This window comes from Sarcophilus harrisii, unplaced genomic scaffold (assembly GCF_902635505.1).
Source record: "Sarcophilus harrisii unplaced genomic scaffold, mSarHar1.11, whole genome shotgun sequence".
Classification (NCBI taxonomy): Eukaryota; Metazoa; Chordata; class Mammalia; order Dasyuromorphia; family Dasyuridae; genus Sarcophilus; species Sarcophilus harrisii.
In genome coordinates, this window is record NW_022290912.1 from 1011 (window position 1) to 23567 (window position 22557).

A 22557-nucleotide genomic window follows, 5' to 3' on the forward strand; every position below is an offset into this window, starting at 1 on the left:
GTCATTTATACCGTCGTCTGGGTGCGGGCTGAAGGCCTGGGCTGGGATTCCCATTACAGTGCAGAGATCTGCCTTGGCTCTACCCCTTGCCCTGAACTGCTTCACTCCAACAATAATGGATTGGGTTTCCTGCCTCTCTGAAATTGGCAGTGAATTCATTTCAAGCCTGCAATGCATCCACCACCACCTCAATTGTTACCAAATTAAAGAAACAGGGTAGCAGTCAGTCATACTAAGGCCACAGAACATCCTCCCTAGGCACCTGAGGACACCCTCCAACTGGAGCACCCAGAAACATAGAGGCCCTGGGATCTGAGGAGATCCATCCTAGCTACAAGAGGCATCAGGTTGTATCCAATTTACAAAGGGGCAGTAAACTCACCAGTTCTGGATGAGGCGGGCTCTGCCGACGCACTCTCCTTTATCTAAAACAAAAACAGAAAGAAAAATAAGCACAGCTGTGGAACATGATGTGTTTGAAAGTGCGCATAGTCATGTTAAGAAACCTCTAGGGTTTCCACAATTACGCTCAAACCTGACCTCCCACTCTTTACACACAAAGATTTGGACCTTGTGTCTTCTCCAAACCCAAGCCCTTCCAGCTAAGGAATTGGGACAGTCTATACGAAACTTCTTTATATGCCCCATCATCTCCCAAATGGGAATGGTCCCATTGGGAATTTGGGTGCACATCAAGGACACCAAGCTATTTTTTAATCATTTCTCTCCAAGCAAGGATTTGCAGGTAGATATGAATTAGTTAATCCCAAGTTATTTTGATGCCTGCTAGATGAACATCTTTCCACCTTGGAATAGCCCCCATGGAGATAAATTGCTCACATTGTTTCATGGGATACAAAGGTGGAAAATGTCTGAATTACAATCAACTTTTGGAAAACCATCGAATGGCCACCGGTAATCTGCAGCAGTAATTGGAGAGACACTCAAGGCTCTTTGTGATTATCCAATTATCTTTCATGTTCCCTCCCAAGTTCTCTACTAATTATACGTTTTGAACTCCAGAATAAGAGAGACGGATTCGATTTGCCTTTGGTGGTGGCAATGCAAGTTCTTACACAACTGACTGAAAGGTTGGCTCATATCAGTCATCTGTAAGTGGGCTGAAGGTCATTGGGATCTTCAGACATAGTGCAGATTCGCCCTGGTTCTACCCTTGCCCCGAACTGCTTCACCTAGCAAGAAAAAATGGATTGCCTCGCCCCTCTGAAATTGGGGCAGAATCTGTTTTATGCCTGCAAATGAATCCACCATCACCCTCAATTGTGCCACCACCTCGACTGGCAGCACAGCCCAGGTGCTGTAGTCAAATATACAGGCTGCAGAACATCCTCCTAGCACCCGAGGACACCTCCAACTGAGCACTCCAGAAAACATAGGGAGGCCCCTTGGGATCTTGGAGGAGATCCATCCTAGCTAGAAGAGGCAAGTACTGGGTTGTATCCAATTTACAAAGTGGCAGGAAACTCACTCAGTTCTCGATGAGGCGGGCTCTGCCGACGCACCTCCTTTATCATTCAAAACAAAACAGAAAGAAAAATAAGCAACAGCTGTGGGAACATGATGTGTTTTGAACGGTGCGAATAGTCATGCTAAGAAACCCTAGGCTTCCACAATTACACTCAAAACCCGACCTCTCCCACTTTTGCACACAAATATTGGACTTTGTGTCTTCTCCAAACCCAAGCCCTACCAGCTAAGGAATTGGATGTTCTATACGAAACTTCCTCATGCTCCCCATCATTCCAAATGGAATGGTCCCATTGGGACCAGTCCGTCGCCAAGGGACACCATGCTATTTTAATCATTTCTCTCCTCGAGGATTTGGTGTAGATGAGGAATTAGTTAATCCCAAGGAGTTATTTTGATGCTCGCTGATGGACACTTTCCACCTTGAATAGCCCCCATGGAGAGAAATTGGCCCAAGCATTATTTCCTGGGATGGCTGAAAGCTGTAGAAAATGTCTGAATTGGCAATCAACCTTGTAAATCCACATCGAATGGCCACGATTCTCTGCAGAGCAGTAATTGAGAGACACTTTCAAGACACTTCAATTATCTTCTAAGCGTTCACTCCAAGTTCCTCTACTTCTAGAATGCTTTGTTGAACCCTGAATAAGAGACTGATTCGATTTGCCTTGGTGATAGTAGTGTTGTTTTGCCAAACGAGACTGAAAGGTTGGTACATACTGTCGTCTGTAAGGCTGAAGGTCATTGGAATTCTGGACATAGTGCAGATTTGTTTGGTTTTACCTCTCGCCCCGAAATGCTTCAGCACTCACCGTCAAAATGAATTGGGTTTCTGCCCCTCTGAAATTGGTAGAATTCATTTCATGCCTGCAAATGTATCCACCACCACCTCAATTGTTACCACTCAGACTGGGTAGCAGTCAGCCATACAAAGGCCACACAGAACATCCTCCCTAGGCACCCGAGAGGACACCCTCCAACTGAGCACTCCAGAAATATAGGGAGGCCCCGGGATCTGAGGAGATCCATCTTGACACAAGAGGCATCAGTTAATCCAATTTGCTAGCAAGCAGTAAACTCACCAGTTCTGATGAGGGGGCTCCACACGCACCTCCTTTATCTAAGACAAAACAGAAAGAAAAAACAAGCAATAGCCGTGAACATGATATGCTTTGAAAGGTGCGCATAGTCACGCTAAGAAACCCCTAGGCTTCCACACTACACCTCAAACCCGACCTTTCCCACTCTTTGCACACAAAGATTTGACTTTGTGTCTTCCAAACCAAGCCCCTTCCAGCTAAGGAACTGGGACAGTTCATATGAAACTTTATATGCCCTATCATTCTAAATGGGAATGGTCCATTGGGAATTTGGGTGCACATCAAGGACACCAAGCTATTTTTAATCATTTCTCCACAAGGATTTATGTAGATAAGGAATTAGTTAATCCTAAGGTTATTTTGATGCTCATAGATGAACATCACTTTCCACCTTGAATAGCCCCCATGGAGAGAAATTGCTCTCACATTGTTTCATGGGATGGCTATGGGTGTGGAAAATGTCTGAATTGGCAATGAACTCCTGGAAAATCAACATCTAATGGCTACCCATTCTCTGCAGGAGCAGTAATTGAGAGACACTTTCAAGGCTCTACGTGATTATCCAATTATCTTCTAAGTGTTCCCTCCCATGTTCTCTACTAATTATACGTTTTGAAACTCCAGAATAAGAGACGGATCTGATTTGCCTTTTGGTGGTGGCGGTAATGCAAGTTCTTTGCTACCAACTGACTGGAAAGGTTACCATATCAGTCATCTGTAAGGGCTGGAAGGTCATGGGGATTCCTAGATATAGTGCAGATTCGCTCTGGCCTCATTCCTTGCCCCGGAACTGCTTCACCTAGCAATAAAATGGATTGCCTCTCTGCCTCTAAAATTGGTGCAGAATCCATTTCATGCCTGCAAATGTATCTACCACCACCTCAATTGTGCCACCACTAGACTGGGTAGCAGTCAGCTCCAGGAAGCAGTAAGCCACACAGCACCACAGAACATCCTCCTAGGGCACCTGAGGATTCCTCCAACTGGAGCACTCCAGAAATATAGGGAGGCCCTGGGATCTGGAGGAGATCCATCCAGCTACAAGAGGCACTGTGGTTGCATCCACTTCACAAAGGGCAGTAAACTCACCAGTTCTGGATGAGGCAGGCCTGCCGACACACCTCCCTATCTAAAAACAAAACAGAAAGAAAAAATAAGCAATAATGTAAACATGATGCGTTGAAAGGTGCGAATAGTCATGCTAAGAAACCTCTAGGGCTTCCAAGCACTACACTCAAAACCTGACCTCCCACTCTTTTGCACACAAAGAATTGGACTTAGTTCTCTCCAAACCCAGTTCTGCCAGCTAAGGAATTGGGACTGTCTATACCAAACTTTATATAGTGCTATCATCTCCAAATGGGAATGGTCCTATTGGGAATTTCCAGTCCACGTTCAGAACACCATGCTATTTTACAATTTCTCTCCTGAGATTTGGTGTAGATGAGGAATGAGTTAATCCCAAGGTTATTTTGATGCTCACAGATGGACACTTTCCACCTGAATAGCCCCCCATGGAGATGCAGAAATACCACTTTACTCTTGGGATGGCTGTTGTGAAAAATGTCTGAATTGGCAATCAACTTTGGAAAGTAACCCACATCGAATGGCCACCGGTAATCTGGGTAGAGCAGTAATTGGAGAGACACTTTCAAGGCTCTTTTGGGATTATCCAATTATCTTTCTATGTCTACTCAAGTTCTCTTCATCAAGAATACTTTGTTGAACTCCAGAATAAGAGACTCGGATTGATTTGGTTTGGTGGATGGCAATGCAAGTTCTCACACAAACGACTGAGTTATTGGCTCATATCAGTCATCTGTAAGGGCTGAAGGTCATTGGGACTCCCAGCATTGCCAGTGCAGATCTGCCTGGTTTCTACTCCTGCCCCGAACAGCTTCACCTAGCAATAAATTGATTGGGCTTCCTCTGCCCTCTGAAATTGGCAGCAGAATCCATTTCATGCCTGTAACCCATCCACCACCACCTCAATTGTTACCACTCAGACTGCAGCAGTCAGCCCAGGAAGCAGCCAGCCATACAAAGGCCGCAGAACATCCTCCCTAGGCACCTGAGGACACCCTACAACTGAGCACCCAGAAAACATAGGAGGCCCTGTTCTGGACGAGATTCATCCCAGCTACAAGAGGCATCAGGTTGTATCCAATTTACAAAGGGCAGTAAACTCACTGTAGCCCTGATGAAAGTGGGCTCACCACGTACCTCCCTATCTAAAACAAACAGAAAGAAAAATAAGCAATAGCTGTGAACATGACAAAGCTTTTGAAAGGTGCATAGTCATGCTAAGAAACCCTAGGCTTCCACACCACACCAAAAACTGACCTCTCCCACTTTGCACACAAAGAATTGACTTGTGTCTTCTCCAAAACCCAAGCCCTACCAGCTAAGGAATTGGGACAGTCTATACGAAACTTCCTTTATATGCTCCATCATCTCCAAATGGGAATGTCCCCATTGGGAATTTGGGTCCACGTCAAGGACAATTACGTTATTTTTTAATCATTCCTCGAGGATTTGCAGTGTAGAAGAGAATTAGTCAACCCAAGGTTACTTTTGATGCCTGCTAGATGGACATTACTTTCCACCTTGAATAGCCCCCATGGAGAGAAATTGGTCACATTATTTTGGGATGGCTGTTGCAAAAAATGTCTGAACAGCAATCAACTTTGGTAGCCCTACATCAAATGGCCACCGGATTCTGCAGAGCAGTAATTGAGACCCCTCAAGGCTCCTCGATTTCTAAGTGTCTTGCCTCAAGTTCTTCTACTTCAAGAATACTTTGTTAAACTCTAGAATAAGAGACTGTTTCGATTTGGCTTGGTGATGGCAATGCAAGTCCTTTACACAAAGTTAATTCAAGATTGGCCTATATCAGTCATCTGCAAGTGCGGCTGAAGGTCTTGGGATTCCCCAGACATGGTGTAGGATCTGCTCTGCCTCCACCTCGTCCCAAACTGCCTCACCTAGCAATAAATGGATGGCCTCTGCCCTCTGAAATTGTGCAGAATCCATTGCCCAAGCAATGTGTATCCACCACCCCAATTGTTACCAGACTGGTAGCAGTCAGCCCAGAAGCAGTCAGCTACTAAGGCCACAGAACATCCCTAGGCACCTGAGGACACCCTCCAACTGAGCGCCCAGAAAGTTAATAGAGGCCCTTGGGATCCGAGAGAACCATCCTAGCTAGAAGAGGCATCAGGATATCCACCATGTACAGTAACCACCTTTAGGTCTGATGAGGCGGGTTTCTGCCGATTTCACTTCCCAGAGAGTTATGCAGATAAAAACACCAATCAGTTCAAATGCAATATGACGAATCAGGAAAGGGGAGAAAGGACGCTGGAAGAGACCAAGACACGTAGCAACACTGACAGAAAATCGGACCTGTCCCTCCTTTCCCTGCACCGAGAATGGGATGCTATGTGTATTTGAAAACCCACAAACTCCTTGCTAAGAACCAACACCATCGAGAAGAAATTTCTTAATATGCCCCACCACCTCCCAGTTGGGAGAGCGTCTTTGGGAAATGGGGTCCATCTGAAGGACTCCATGGCATGTTGGACCCATTGCTCAGAGTATTGGGCATTTCCATCAAATGAGAAATCATCTCATGTCCAGATTCCAGTTGAGGCCTGAAAGCTGCCAACTTTCCCTTTATTAATTCCCCCAAAGACACAAATTGGTACAGGACATCTGACAATGGAAACCAGCTCTGGACAAATGTCTACCTCCCCATCACGTTGGCAATCAGCTTTTCAAAAGTCCACATTTTTTTTAACCACTCATTCTCTGCCAAGTACTAAGTAGGTAGCAAGTTTCGAAGAGTAGTAATGATTCTCCAATGATCATTCCAAGTGTTTTGCTCAATGTTCTCTCTTACCTTCTGTCTCTTGGCTTTAGGAAAAAGAAAGGAATAGATTTTGGTCAAAATAGTTTCCCTAGGGCATGTAGAGTTTGTTCAGATCAATCATCAGAAATATGAAGGGTCTCTTGACTTCAAAGGGGAACAGAGTTCTTGCTCTTCCTGCTCTTAGTTCTCCATTCTCTGAACATCCCATTCTAAACAGGGAGGATTTTGTCTATTCTTCATAAAAGATAAGACTTTCTCACATGCTCTCTGCATATACTGCCCGGGGAAGAAACAAAAGGCAGCACACATGAAGGCCTTCGTGGTTGAAATCCCCATCATTCCTCTCGAAGATTCTACCTAATTTGCCCAAGGCTTTTCTGTCCTTATGGAAAGGGTTGCTAGACAAATCGAGAGACTTAGCATTTAGTCGATATTGAGATGGACTCAAAAAATGTATGTAAAATCAATCAAAATATGTATATTCACTATAAAGTAAGTATATTTTGTATATTTTAATAAATCAATAATAAAGTATTTTTTGTAAAATATAACGATTAATTTTGGTAAAGCGGCTAAAAGTAATTCATCTATTCTCTTTAAGATTCTACCTAATTTGTATAGGTCTTATTTCCGGGCTTTACAGAAATGTATATTGCTATAGAAAAATTGAGATACTTAATATTACTGGATATTCAGATAGATCTATATGTACATATAAAATAATTTATCAAAATATGTAGATATTATGTATGAATTATATTTGTCATGTGTATATTATTAACTTAAATAATAAATTATTTTAAAATATGTCTATTAATTTATTAGTCTATTTTATCTTCTCTAAGATTCTACCTAAATTGCCTAAGATCTTTTTTCTGAGGCTTTACTTAGAGGTTTTCTGGATAAGTCGATAGTCTTAAGATGTACTTGATATTGAGATCAATCAATATATATGTATAAAATAAATAATTAACATTTGTAGATATTGTATATATATTTAATTTCTATATATATGGTTAACATTTTTGCTAATAAATATTTTTCAATTACTTCTATTACTGTGCAAAGGCAAAAATTAATCTAAGAATGGTTGGAGGGAACAGTGTTTGTGGTGTGTATTTGTTGCGGTACCATCCATTCCAAGGGAGATTGCAAATATCATGATGAAAACATCTGCTATTGAAATAATCAAATAAATGAAACCTGAATATTAAATTGTTCTTTTACTTTTTTATATAAAATTGTGTGTACAGTGCGTTCTATCTAGTGTTTTGGTGGAATTTTTGTTTTTTGAAGTGTATGCTAATCAAATTGTAAAAGAATCACTCAGTCACTCAGAGAGAATACTGAAGTTTCACTACCCATTAAACCAGGTAAAGGCCACAAAACAAAATGAGATTAAAGTCTTACTTCAGTGAATGGGCTTCTTCTCTCAACTAACTATAAATTCATCAGGATTTAATCTTTAACCAGCAAATGCTCCATGGATGTTAAAAGCACTCCATTCTTCAACTCTCTTGTTTGGGAATCTTTGAATCTTGGAGATCTCTCATGAAGAATATATCTCTATGGCCAAGTGGTCTAAATCGATGCATCTAACATGTACGTAACATCCAATCACCATTCCTGACACCATTCGACCATTTGGTTTCCTTGTACAATGATAGCTATGGCCTTGAGGAAAACCTGAGAAAAGCCCTCTTCTAACTCATGACATGCTCAAGCCCTCATGAGCATGGGAAGGAGTGTATTGCCCCCAAACTTAGCTTGTCTGATAAGGAATGAAGAAGAAATGGCTTCAAAATTGTGATTCACAGAGCTACTCAGTTCAAATGTTTGATAAAATCAATTACGAGGAACAATAATAAACATCAAATAATCAAAACCTCTCTCATCATCAACAATGTCTCACTGCCAATCTACTTGCTATCAATCCAGAAGGCACACCCTCAGTTTCTTCGTTTTTCTTGTCCCTACAACCAGGCAACACTTCAAACAATGCTCATCAAGAGGGCTTCAGCACTTCAATAGAGTCTCCTATTGGATTGTGGTCTAAATGTCAAACAGCCCCACAGGAGGCCTAGGTATTCTGGATCTAATCTCCTGCATCTCTGAGCGTTTCATGAACCATAACATCATTTTTCTTCTGCAATCACACAGGTACCATCTACCACACATTTGGACAATACACTCCAAGGGATGCTTGATTTATGCAGGCTGGAATTTGCTTCCTTCAATTGAGGGATCTTTTCTTTTCTGTCCTTGCTCAATCACTAATTGTGCTGATGGAAACAATCTGTACATCTCCCAAAGAACAAACTCTTACGTGATGGGGTTTACCTGTAATACAGCTGCCTATATCCCGCCCCTCCTTTTTTTCACTGCTCACAATGGAAGAATCAGACAACAACATGAAAATCCCACTCAACACTTTTAGTTGGGATGTAGCCATACTTTAAATATTCATGATTACTTGATTCAAATATGTCTAATGATCTTTCTCCTTCTCCTCCCTTTGTCCTCCTTTCTCTTGGACCTCATATAAACTATCCTTCTTCTATTCTAATCAGAACCTTTCTTGTCCTTTACCTAATGATCTGTAAATCTTTGTCAGTTATTCTCTGCAGGTAGTGCTCAGAAAAGAAAGAAAAAGAAACACATATAAAGAGGTAAGTGACTGCAATCCAAAATATTTCTACTCTGATATTCTTCCTTATTTTCATAGTATTTTTATTTCTGTATGTCTACAATGACATGTTCTTTAGAGATACATTATGACTTACTAGTTACATATGTATATAAATCAAATATATATATATATATATATATATATAATTAATATAAATTTAAATTGACCTTAAAGTTATATGTTATTGTTGCTTGGAAGCATTGTTTGAGGTTATGTATTGAGTGCTGTCATACAATCAGTTCAAAGTCAGATTGCAAAAGTCATGGTAAAAACATGTTCCTTTCAAATTATCAAGTTTATCTTTGATATAAAAATATTACTTCATATTACTACAAATTATGGGGTATCATGTCTATCTGGTTTTCTGGTGGAATTGTTGTTTCTTTTGGAGCATAATTGAACAGGTTAAGAAAATATAATTCTTGCTCACTCTGAGAGAATATTGATTTTTCTATTGTCTGTTACCTACCTGAAGCCCCTCAAATTGAAACTTGAGGAAAGACATTGATCCATTGAAGGGGCCTCATTTGAATAACTATATGCTCATCTGGATTTAATTCACCAGCGCCAGGTGCCATTGTAAGTTGACATCACTTTGCCCCTGATTGCTCTTTTTATGGAATTGTTTGGATCTTGAGATCTCTTGTCAAGAATATATCTCCACTGCTACACTGTTCCACAAAGTATACAACCTAATGCCTACATCAACTCATTACCTTACACGTGGCCATATTGTTCAATGGAGAATGGATGCTATGGTCTTCAGAAAACTTCACCAAAACTCTTATTGTTCACCTTGGCCATGTTTAACATGATTTAAACCCTTGATCATGGAAAAGAGCCTACAGTTCACAGACATGGAACCACAAAACCCTTATCTGTTGAGAAATAAAAAGAGAAATGGTCCCCAAATTCAGGATCACATACCTACTTGGCCACAAACTGATAGTACATTCATACATGATTAGAAAATCCAAAATAAGTTGACAAACACATACCTACTTAGCCACAAACTGATAGTATGTTCACAGAAGATTAAAAAATCCAAAATAAGTTGATGAAAATAACACCCTTAACCGCCAGTCCACTCACCACCACGCCTGAAGGCAAATGCCCAGTTACTCCTTTGCGTTTTGTTTCTCAGCAACTTGTCATTATTTTGAAAAATTCAGGATCACATACCTACTTGGCCACAAACTGATAGTACATTCATACATGATTAGAAAATCCAAAATAAGTTGACAAACACATACCTACTTAGCCACAAACTGATAGTATGTTCACAGAAGATTAAAAAATCCAAAATAAGTTGACGAAAATAACACCCTTAACTGCCAGTCCACTCACCACCACGCCTGAAGGCAAATGCCCAGTTACTCCTTTGCGTTTTGTTTCTCAGCAACTTGTCATTATTTTGAAGCAGACACACAACAATGCCTGATGAGCTCATCAAGAGTGTCTATAGCAGCCATTGCAAAGAATTCTATTGCATTTGACTCAGCTCAAGCCTCGGGTAGGTTCAGATGCCCTCAGCCCAGCTTTCATTTCCCGACCTCTGATGGAGCCTATTTTTCCATCCCTCCCTCAGTCACACATACACAGGGTACTTTGTGTTACACACTTTGGCACGTAGCCTTATAAGTTTCTTGCTCAGCCAGGCTTCTATTTCCTTCATCTGCTGGATGACTTGTTAAATACTCCATGCAGGATCTCTGGACAATGTACTTATCCAAAAGAACACCTTCCTCGCCTGGTTTCCACACAGAACTGCTCTCGAGCCAGGCCTTATTCACTTCTTTGTGTCATCGTGAACATACACAACTTTGAGACATAAATGGACACCTTCCACCATCCTCCTTCCTCCCAAACTTTTCTTCTACTTTCCTTGACACTGTTTTCCCCCATCTATCTCCATTCCGAAGTCAAATTGGTCAAAAATTTCGTTTAGTACCAGGAGGAATTTTCAACCTCTTTCTTTACTATAAAGACTCTTTCATTTATTCACTTTTCATTGTCCCAACTAACTGGCTTCTGTAGATGAATCCGCCTGATTTCAATTTTTCTTTCTCTCTCATCCATTGCCAACAATTTAAAAGGAAGCTTTTGGATAAGTCTTCACTTTATTCTCAGACAAAATTCATTGCCCAAATTCAAAGGTCATTCTCATACCATTTTCGTTTCTGTTCCCAAACCCTGTTCTCTTCTACACTCTAGGTTATTTTTCTCATTTTCCTTGTAGCCCAGTCTTTTGCGCTTTCATCAATCATAGCTGCTCTTTCTCACTTGGTGCTGCATCTGACTTCTTGTCAATTCCTTTATTAAACTCTCACCTCTGAAAAATCCAATCTGTGTCCTCTTCCATCATCTGAACACTAAAGATTAGATTTCAGGCTACCTGAAAGCCTCTTCCATGAGCCCTGATCAAGGTCTTGATCTAGTTTTTCAGACACCCAATGCAGTAGGCTTTGTTCTTTTCCTTTCATCTACTTCACTTTCACCCAAGGGTCTCAAAACCTGGAGAAGAGAGTCCGCCAAATCCATGCACCCCAACTTGATAGCACCAGTCATTCAATTAGCCTCAGCCATTGTCTTGGTTACTGTGCACTACTCAATTATTTCCCTAGAAATGGGTCAAGTGGGAGGCTGACTGTCAATTGGGTTCCCAAATATGTACAGATTCCACCTGGCTCTACCATTGCTTTTAACCTCAGGTTTCTAGGGATGCGTAAATTACTTCCCCTGACCTGCTAATGAGGCACCGACCATTGCATGTCTTCAAAAGTTAAACATAACCCCTCAACTCTGTTAAATATTTTTACTTAAAACATATGCAAACATAATTTTCAACATTCACCTTTTCAACCATTTATTCCAATTTCTTCCCTTCCTCCTCACTCACCTCTTTCTTTAGAAAGCATAAGCAACATGCAATATATTGAGCATGTGCAATTTATACATACATACATATATATATATATATATATATATATATATATATATATATATATATGTTTCCACAGTTATCATATTGCAAAAGAAAACTAAGATCAAAAAGGGAAAAAATGAGAAAAGATCAAAATGCAAGGAAAAAATAACAAAAAGGGTGAAAATACTGTTTTCATCCTCAGTTTCCACAATCCTTTCTCTAGTTATAGATGGCTCTTTTTACCACAAAACCATTAGACCTGCCCTGAAGAATCACCCATGTCATGAAGTTTTCCTACTTTTGCATCCAGCACTTGACATGGGAATTTGAAAGAATGGTTTGGGCCACCTCCTTACATCTTGTGTTATTGGTTATACACATTGTCTCACTGTCTACATCTTTATTTGTGTTTCTATTCCCAAAGCCTATTCTCTTCCCTTTATAGTTACCTTCTCATTTTCCTTGCAGCCCAAACCTTGCATTCATCTGTCACGAGTGTCTTTCTCATTTGGGCTATTTCTGGACCCTATTGGACAATTACCACCACAATTATTGAACTTGCCTGAAAATCAACTTGACTTTTTCAGCCCAAGCTCCCGCACTCCTTCCCTCAAAGCCTCCCTAATAAGTGCTGCCTATGTCTGTAAAAGAACCTGCGAGATGACTAAAACCATTACATTGAATTCCCAATCCCTATTATGCACACCTCACATTTTGATTTCCTTCACGCTAATTGTACAATATTTCAGAGTCTGATTCTTTTGTACATCAAAATAACGTTTTGGTCAAGTATACTATTGTGTATCTAATTTATGTTTTAACATATTTAACATCTACTGTCATCCGCCATCTAAGGAGGGGGGGGGGGTAAGAGGAAAAATTGGAACAAGAGGTTTGGCAATTGTTAATGCTGTAAAGTTACCCATGCATATATCCTGTAAATAAAAGGCTATTAAATAAAATTAAAAAAAAAAAAGAAATTACATATAGCAATGGCACTGCCCATTAAAAAAAAAAAATAAGTGCTGCTCAACCACTTCCTTCTCATTTTTCTCAGATATTCATTCATAGGGGCTTTTTAAAAAATTTTTCCTTTCCATCTATGTCATCTTCTACCCAGAGGCCGCATATTCTGGAGATATGTTCTGTCAACCCCTCTCAGTCTGTGGCTTGCTGATAACCCCAATGTCCTTCAGTTGGCCTCAGAATGTGTGCTTCTTCTACCAACAGCATCCTCTCAGTTTTCTTATCAAGTTCCTTTGGTGTTGATTAATGTGGGGTCCTGGACATATAAGATGCTTTCCCTCTACCATGGCTTTCAACCTGCATCTCCCCTGGAAAAAATTAGATTCACTTGCCATGCTTCTTGTAGAACTTGCACAAAGGCCATTACATGCCTGCAAAGTTATTCAGCACAATGGCCTCATCTCTTGGGATTGGGATTCGGCAGATCCAGCAGTTTTCCCTTCTGGGGAACAGTCAAATAAAATCCATAACTAGAAGATAGGAAGTCCCAACGACACAACTGGAGAAACCATTTAGAAGGTTGAGCTGGGAAGTTTTAAGAACCAAAAACCTAGAAGGTGTCTTGGTGAAACCTCATGGATAAGGGGCAGAGTACTCAATTGGAACGATGAGGTGTTCTCTCTCAATAATCCATTCTAATATCTAAAACTTAAGAAATAGTGATGAATTTCTGTGGAGGAAAGGGGAGAATGATTCCATAAAGTTCTATTAGAAATTTTTCTTTGATTTATACCAGGAATGCAGGGTTGGTTCAATATTAGAAAACTATCAATATAATGGCCATATTAATAACCAAATTAACAAAACCATATAAGATCTCAATGATGCAGAAAAGCATTGATAAATCCAACATCCATTCCTATTAAAACCCTGAGAGTATATAGGAATAAGTGGACTTTTCCTTAAAAATAATCAGTAGCATCTATTGAAACCATCAGTAAGCATCATATGTAATGGGGAAAAACTCGGCAACCATTCCCACGAAGTATCAGAGGAAACACATGCCCACTATCACTGTTACTATTCATATTGTATTAGAAATGCTAGCTTTACAGCAGAGTTGAAAGAGATGAAAGGAATTATATAGTCAATGAGGAAAACCAATTATAACCTTTTGCTGATGATATGATATATACTTAGAGAACCCCAGAGATTCTACTAAAAAGGTATTAGAAATAATCCACAACTTTAGCAAAGTTGCAGGAAATAAACCCACATAAACCCACATAAATCATCAGCATTCTTTTATATATATATATATATATATATATATATATATATATATATATATATATATATATATATATCACCAACAATCAGCTCTCTCTCAGAGTTAAGCAAAGAGAAATTCCATTTAAAATAACTACTGATAGTATAAAAATACTTAGAATCTATCTCAAGGAAAATCAGAAACTTTATGAGCAAAAATTACAAACCACTTTTTCACACAAATTAAGTCTGATCTAACCAACTGGAAAAATATTAAATGCTCTTGGATAGGGCGAGCAAATTTTTTTTTTTTTAATTTAATAGCCTTTAATTTACAGGATATATACATGGGTAACTTTACAGCATTAACAATTGCCAAAACTTGTTCCAATTCTTTTTCACCTCTACTCCCCCCACCCCCTAAAATGGCAGGATGACCAGTAGATGTTAAATATATTAAAATATAACTTAGATACACAATAAGTATACATGACCAAAACATTATTTTGTTGTACAAAAGAATCAGACTCTGAATTATTGTACAATTAGCTTGTGAAGGAAATCAAAGATGCAGGTGTGCATAAATATAGGACTGGGAATTCAATGGCTGGTTTCTAGTCATCTCCCCAGAGTCTTTTTCTGGGTATAGTTAGTTCAGTTCATTACTGCTCCATTAGAGATGATTGCTTTGGATTGTTAAGGAGGATGGCCTGATCCATCAGGACCGTCATCTAGTATTGTTGTTGAAGTATATAACGATCTCCTGGTCCTGCTCATTTCACTTAGCATCAGTTCGTGTGTAAGTCTCTCCAGGCTTGAAATCATCCTGTTGGTCATTTCCTTACAGAACAGTAATATTCCATAATTTTCATATACCACAATTTATTCAGCCATTCTCCAAGTGATGGACATTCCTTTTCTGCCCAGTTTCTAGCCAATACACAAAAGGGTCACAAAACACTTCCAGCACATACAGGTCCCTTTCCTTTCTTTATAATCTCTTTGGGATATAACTCAGTAGTAACACTGTTGATCAGGGTATGCACAGTTTGGATAACTTTTTGAGCATAGTTCCAAACTACTCTCCAAAATGGTTGGATTCGTTCACAACTCCACCAACAATGAATCAATGTCCCAGTTTTCCCACAAACTGCTTCACCTAGCAAGAAAATGGATTAGTTTCTCTGCCCCTCTGAAATTGGGGGCAGAATCCGTTTCATGCCTGCAAATGAATCACCATCACCAATTGTTACCACTCAGACTGGGTAGCAGTCAGCCCAGGGTGCCAGCCGCCATACAAAGGTCTCAGAACATCTCCCTAGGCACCGAGACACCCTCCAACTGGAGCACTCCAGAAAACATAGGAGGTCCCTTGGATCTGAGGAGATCCATCCTAGCTAGAAGAGGCATCAGGGTTGTATCCAATTTACAAAGTGGCAGGAAACCTCACCCAGTTCTGATGAGGCGGGCCTGCCGACGCACCCCTTTATCTAAAAGAAAACAGAAAGAAAAAATAAGCAACAGCTGTCGAACATGATGTATGGAACGGTGAATAGCTTCCAAGCAGAAACCTCTAGGCTTCCACAATTACACTCAAAACCTGACCTCTCCCACTCTTTGCACACAAAGAATTGGACTTGTGTCTTCTCCAAACCCAAGCCCTACCAGCTAAGGAATTGGGACAGTCTATACGAAACTTCCATATGCCCCATCATCTCCCAAATGTGGGAATGGTCCCATTGGGAATTTGTAGTCCACGTCATGACACCTTGCTATTTTTTTTAATCATTTCTCTCCCTCGAGGATTTGGTGTAGATGAGGAATTAGTTAATCCCAAGGATATTTTGGATGCTCACAGATGACACTTTCCAATTTTGAATAGCCCCCATGGAGAGAAATTGGTCACATTATTTCCTGGGATGACACAGCTGTAGAAAATGTTCGAATTGGCAATCAACTTGGAAAATCCACATCGAATGGCTACCGATTCTCTGCAGAGCAGTAATTGGAGAATGCAAGGACACTTTCAATTATCTTTCTAACCGTTCACTTCCAAGTTCTCTACTTCTAGAATGCTTTGTTGAACTCCAGAATAAGAGAGACTGATTCGATTTGCCTTGGTGATAGCAATGGTGTTTCTTACACAAACGACTGAAAGGTCATTTATACCGTCGTCTGGGTGCGGGCTGAAGGCCTGGGCTGGGATTCCCATTACAGTGCAGAGATCTGCCTTGGCTCTACCCCTTGCCCTGAACTGCTTCACTCCAACAATAATGGATTGGGTTTCCTGCCTCTCTGAAATTGGCAGTGAATTCATTTCAAGCCTGCAATGCATCCACCACCACCTCAATTGTTACCAAATTAAAGAAACAGGGTAGCAGTCAGTCATACTAAGGCCACAGAACATCCTCCCTAGGCACCTGAGGACACCCTCCAACTGGAGCACCCAGAAACATAGAGGCCCTGGGATCTGAGGAGATCCATCCTAGCTACAAGAGGCATCAGGTTGTATCCAATTTACAAAGGGGCAGTAAACTCACCAGTTCTGGATGAGGCGGGCTCTGCCGACGCACTCTCCTTTATCTAAGACAAAAACAGAAAGAAAAATAAGCACAGCTGTGGAACATGATGTGTTTGAAAGTGCGCATAGTCATGTTAAGAAACCTCTAGGGTTTCCACAATTACGCTCAAACCTGACCTCCCACTCTTTACACACAAAGATTTGGACCTTGTGTCTTCTCCAAACCCAAGCCTCTTCCAGCTAAGGAATTGGGACAGTTCATACGAAACTTCTTTATATGCCCCATCATCTCCCAATGGGAATGGTCCCATTGGGAATTTGGGTGCACATCAAGGACACCAAGCTATTTTTTAATCATTTCTCTCCAAGCAAGGATTTGCAGGTAGATATGAATTAGTTAATCCCAAGTTATTTTGATGCCTGCTAGATGAACATCTTTCCACCTTGGAATAGCCCCCATGGAGATAAATTGCTCACATTGTTTCATGGGATACAAAGGTGGAAAATGTCTGAATTACAATCAACTTTTGGAAAACCATCGAATGGCCACCGGTAATCTGCAGCAGTAATTGGAGAGACACTCAAGGCTCTTTGTGATTATCCAATTATCTTTCATGTTCCCTCCCAAGTTCTCTACTAATTATACGTTTTGAACTCCAGAATAAGAGAGACGGATTCGATTTGCCTTTGGTGGTGGCAATGCAAGTTCTTACACAACTGACTGAAAGGTTGGCTCATATCAGTCATCTGTAAGTGGGCTGAAGGTCATTGGGATCTTCAGACATAGTGCAGATTCGCCCTGGTTCTACCCTTGCCCCGAACTGCTTCACCTAGCAAGAAAAAATGGATTGCCTCGCCCCTCTGAAATTGGGGCAGAATCTGTTTTATGCCTGCAAATGAATCCACCATCACCCTCAATTGTGCCACCACCTCGACTGGCAGCACAGCCCAGGTGCTGTAGTCAAATATACAGGCTGCAGAACATCCTCCTAGCACCCGAGGACACCTCCAACTGAGCACTCCAGAAAACATAGGGAGGCCCCTTGGGATCTTGGAGGAGATCCATCCTAGCTAGAAGAGGCAAGTACTGGGTTGTATCCAATTTACAAAGTGGCAGGAAACTCACTCAGTTCTCGATGAGGCGGGCTCTGCCGACGCACCTCCTTTATCATTCAAAACAAAACAGAAAGAAAAATAAGCAACAGCTGTGGGAACATGATGTGTTTTGAACGGTGCGAATAGTCATGCTAAGAAACCCTAGGCTTCCACAATTACACTCAAAACCCGACCTCTCCCACTTTTGCACACAAATATTGGACTTTGTGTCTTCTCCAAACCCAAGCCCTACCAGCTAAGGAATTGGATGTTCTATACGAAACTTCCTCATGCTCCCCATCATTCCAAATGGAATGGTCCCATTGGGACCAGTCCGTCGCCAAGGGACACCATGCTATTTTAATCATTTCTCTCCTCGAGGATTTGGTGTAGATGAGGAATTAGTTAATCCCAAGGAGTTATTTTGATGCTCGCTGATGGACACTTTCCACCTTGAATAGCCCCCATGGAGAGAAATTGGCCCAAGCATTATTTCCTGGGATGGCTGAAAGCTGTAGAAAATGTCTGAATTGGCAATCAACCTTGTAAATCCACATCGAATGGCCACGATTCTCTGCAGAGCAGTAATTGAGAGACACTTTCAAGACACTTCAATTATCTTCTAAGCGTTCACTCCAAGTTCCTCTACTTCTAGAATGCTTTGTTGAACCCTGAATAAGAGACTGATTCGATTTGCCTTGGTGATAGTAGTGTTGTTTTGCCAAACGAGACTGAAAGGTTGGTACATACTGTCGTCTGTAAGGCTGAAGGTCATTGGAATTCTGGACATAGTGCAGATTTGTTTGGTTTTACCTCTCGCCCCGAAATGCTTCAGCACTCACCGTCAAAATGAATTGGGTTTCTGCCCCTCTGAAATTGGTAGAATTCATTTCATGCCTGCAAATGTATCCACCACCACCTCAATTGTTACCACTCAGACTGGGTAGCAGTCAGCCATACAAAGGCCACACAGAACATCCTCCCTAGGCACCCGAGAGGACACCCTCCAACTGAGCACTCCAGAAATATAGGGAGGCCCCGGGATCTGAGGAGATCCATCTTGACACAAGAGGCATCAGTTAATCCAATTTGCTAGCAAGCAGTAAACTCACCAGTTCTGATGAGGGGGCTCCACACGCACCTCCTTTATCTAAGACAAAACAGAAAGAAAAAACAAGCAATAGCCGTGAACATGATATGCTTTGAAAGGTGCGCATAGTCACGCTAAGAAACCCCTAGGCTTCCACACTACACCTCAAACCCGACCTTTCCCACTCTTTGCACACAAAGATTTGACTTTGTGTCTTCCAAACCAAGCCCCTTCCAGCTAAGGAACTGGGACAGTTCATATGAAACTTTATATGCCCTATCATTCTAAATGGGAATGGTCCATTGGGAATTTGGGTGCACATCAAGGACACCAAGCTATTTTTAATCATTTCTCCACAAGGATTTATGTAGATAAGGAATTAGTTAATCCTAAGGTTATTTTGATGCTCATAGATGAACATCACTTTCCACCTTGAATAGCCCCCATGGAGAGAAATTGCTCTCACATTGTTTCATGGGATGGCTATGGGTGTGGAAAATGTCTGAATTGGCAATGAACTCCTGGAAAATCAACATCTAATGGCTACCCATTCTCTGCAGGAGCAGTAATTGAGAGACACTTTCAAGGCTCTACGTGATTATCCAATTATCTTCTAAGTGTTCCCTCCCATGTTCTCTACTAATTATACGTTTTGAAACTCCAGAATAAGAGACGGATCTGATTTGCCTTTTGGTGGTGGCGGTAATGCAAGTTCTTTGCTACCAACTGACTGGAAAGGTTACCATATCAGTCATCTGTAAGGGCTGGAAGGTCATGGGGATTCCTAGATATAGTGCAGATTCGCTCTGGCCTCATTCCTTGCCCCGGAACTGCTTCACCTAGCAATAAAATGGATTGCCTCTCTGCCTCTAAAATTGGTGCAGAATCCATTTCATGCCTGCAAATGTATCTACCACCACCTCAATTGTGCCACCACTAGACTGGGTAGCAGTCAGCTCCAGGAAGCAGTAAGCCACACAGCACCACAGAACATCCTCCTAGGGCACCTGAGGATTCCTCCAACTGGAGCACTCCAGAAATATAGGGAGGCCCTGGGATCTGGAGGAGATCCATCCAGCTACAAGAGGCACTGTGGTTGCATCCACTTCACAAAGGGCAGTAAACTCACCAGTTCTGGATGAGGCAGGCCTGCCGACACACCTCCCTATCTAAAAACAAAACAGAAAGAAAAAATAAGCAATAATGTAAACATGATGCGTTGAAAGGTGCGAATAGTCATGCTAAGAAACCTCTAGGGCTTCCAAGCACTACACTCAAAACCTGACCTCCCACTCTTTTGCACACAAAGAATTGGACTTAGTTCTCTCCAAACCCAGTTCTGCCAGCTAAGGAATTGGGACTGTCTATACCAAACTTTATATAGTGCTATCATCTCCAAATGGGAATGGTCCTATTGGGAATTTCCAGTCCACGTTCAGAACACCATGCTATTTTACAATTTCTCTCCTGAGATTTGGTGTAGATGAGGAATGAGTTAATCCCAAGGTTATTTTGATGCTCACAGATGGACACTTTCCACCTGAATAGCCCCCCATGGAGATGCAGAAATACCACTTTACTCTTGGGATGGCTGTTGTGAAAAATGTCTGAATTGGCAATCAACTTTGGAAAGTAACCCACATCGAATGGCCACCGGTAATCTGGGTAGAGCAGTAATTGGAGAGACACTTTCAAGGCTCTTTTGGGATTATCCAATTATCTTTCTATGTCTACTCAAGTTCTCTTCATCAAGAATACTTTGTTGAACTCCAGAATAAGAGACTCGGATTGATTTGGTTTGGTGGATGGCAATGCAAGTTCTCACACAAACGACTGAGTTATTGGCTCATATCAGTCATCTGTAAGGGCTGAAGGTCATTGGGACTCCCAGCATTGCCAGTGCAGATCTGCCTGGTTTCTACTCCTGCCCCGAACAGCTTCACCTAGCAATAAATTGATTGGGCTTCCTCTGCCCTCTGAAATTGGCAGCAGAATCCATTTCATGCCTGTAACCCATCCACCACCACCTCAATTGTTACCACTCAGACTGCAGCAGTCAGCCCAGGAAGCAGCCAGCCATACAAAGGCCGCAGAACATCCTCCCTAGGCACCTGAGGACACCCTACAACTGAGCACCCAGAAAACATAGGAGGCCCTGTTCTGGACGAGATTCATCCCAGCTACAAGAGGCATCAGGTTGTATCCAATTTACAAAGGGCAGTAAACTCACTGTAGCCCTGATGAAAGTGGGCTCACCACGTACCTCCCTATCTAAAACAAACAGAAAGAAAAATAAGCAATAGCTGTGAACATGACAAAGCTTTTGAAAGGTGCATAGTCATGCTAAGAAACCCTAGGCTTCCACACCACACCAAAAACTGACCTCTCCCACTTTGCACACAAAGAATTGACTTGTGTCTTCTCCAAAACCCAAGCCCTACCAGCTAAGGAATTGGGACAGTCTATACGAAACTTCCTTTATATGCTCCATCATCTCCAAATGGGAATGTCCCCATTGGGAATTTGGGTCCACGTCAAGGACAATTACGTTATTTTTTAATCATTCCTCGAGGATTTGCAGTGTAGAAGAGAATTAGTCAACCCAAGGTTACTTTTGATGCCTGCTAGATGGACATTACTTTCCACCTTGAATAGCCCCCATGGAGAGAAATTGGTCACATTATTTTGGGATGGCTGTTGCAAAAAATGTCTGAACAGCAATCAACTTTGGTAGCCCTACATCAAATGGCCACCGGATTCTGCAGAGCAGTAATTGAGACCCCTCAAGGCTCCTCGATTTCTAAGTGTCTTGCCTCAAGTTCTTCTACTTCAAGAATACTTTGTTAAACTCTCTAGAATAAGAGACTGTTTCTGATTTGGCTTGGTGATGGTAATGCAAGTCCTTTACACAAAGTTAATTCAAGATTGGCCTATATCAGTCATCTGCAAGTGCGGCTGAAGGTCTTGGGATTCCCCAGACATGGTGTAGGATCTGCTCTGCCTCCACCTCGTCCCAAACTGCCTCACCTAGCAATAAATGGATGGCCTCTGCCCTCTGAAATTGTGCAGAATCCATTGCCCAAGCAATGTGTATCCACCACCCCAATTGTTACCAGACTGGTAGCAGTCAGCCCAGAAGCAGTCAGCTACTAAGGCCACAGAACATCCCTAGGCACCTGAGGACACCCTCCAACTGAGCGCCCAGAAAGTTAATAGAGGCCCTTGGGATCCGAGAGAACCATCCTAGCTAGAAGAGGCATCAGGATATCCACCATGTACAGTAACCACCTTTAGGTCTGATGAGGCGGGTTTCTGCCGATTTCACTTCCCAGAGAGATATAGATAAAAACACCAATCAGTTCAAATGAAATATGATGAATCAGGAAAGGGGAGAAAGGACGCTGGCAGAGACCAAGACACGTAGCAACACTGACAGAAAATCGGACCTGCCCCTCCTTTCCCTGCACCGAGAATGGGATGCTATGTGTATTTGAAAACCCACAAACTCCTTGCTAAGAACCATCACCATCGAGAAGAAATTT

At 41.5% G+C, this 22557-nt stretch overlaps 1 long non-coding RNA gene across 17 annotated transcripts in view; it reads right to left on the minus strand.

Moving 5' to 3' along the window:
- Window positions 1-382: 382 nt before the first annotated feature.
- Window positions 383-22557, minus strand: part of LOC116420428 — a 75436-nt gene continuing 53261 nt past the window's right edge. For all 17 annotated transcript variants that reach the window (XR_004230754.1, XR_004230760.1, XR_004230762.1 and 14 more), the window contains 2 exons: window positions 16850-16892; window positions 383-425 (listed from right to left, as the gene is read on the minus strand). This is a non-coding gene — a long non-coding RNA (uncharacterized LOC116420428). The remainder of the gene's footprint in view (window positions 426-16849; window positions 16893-22557) is intronic.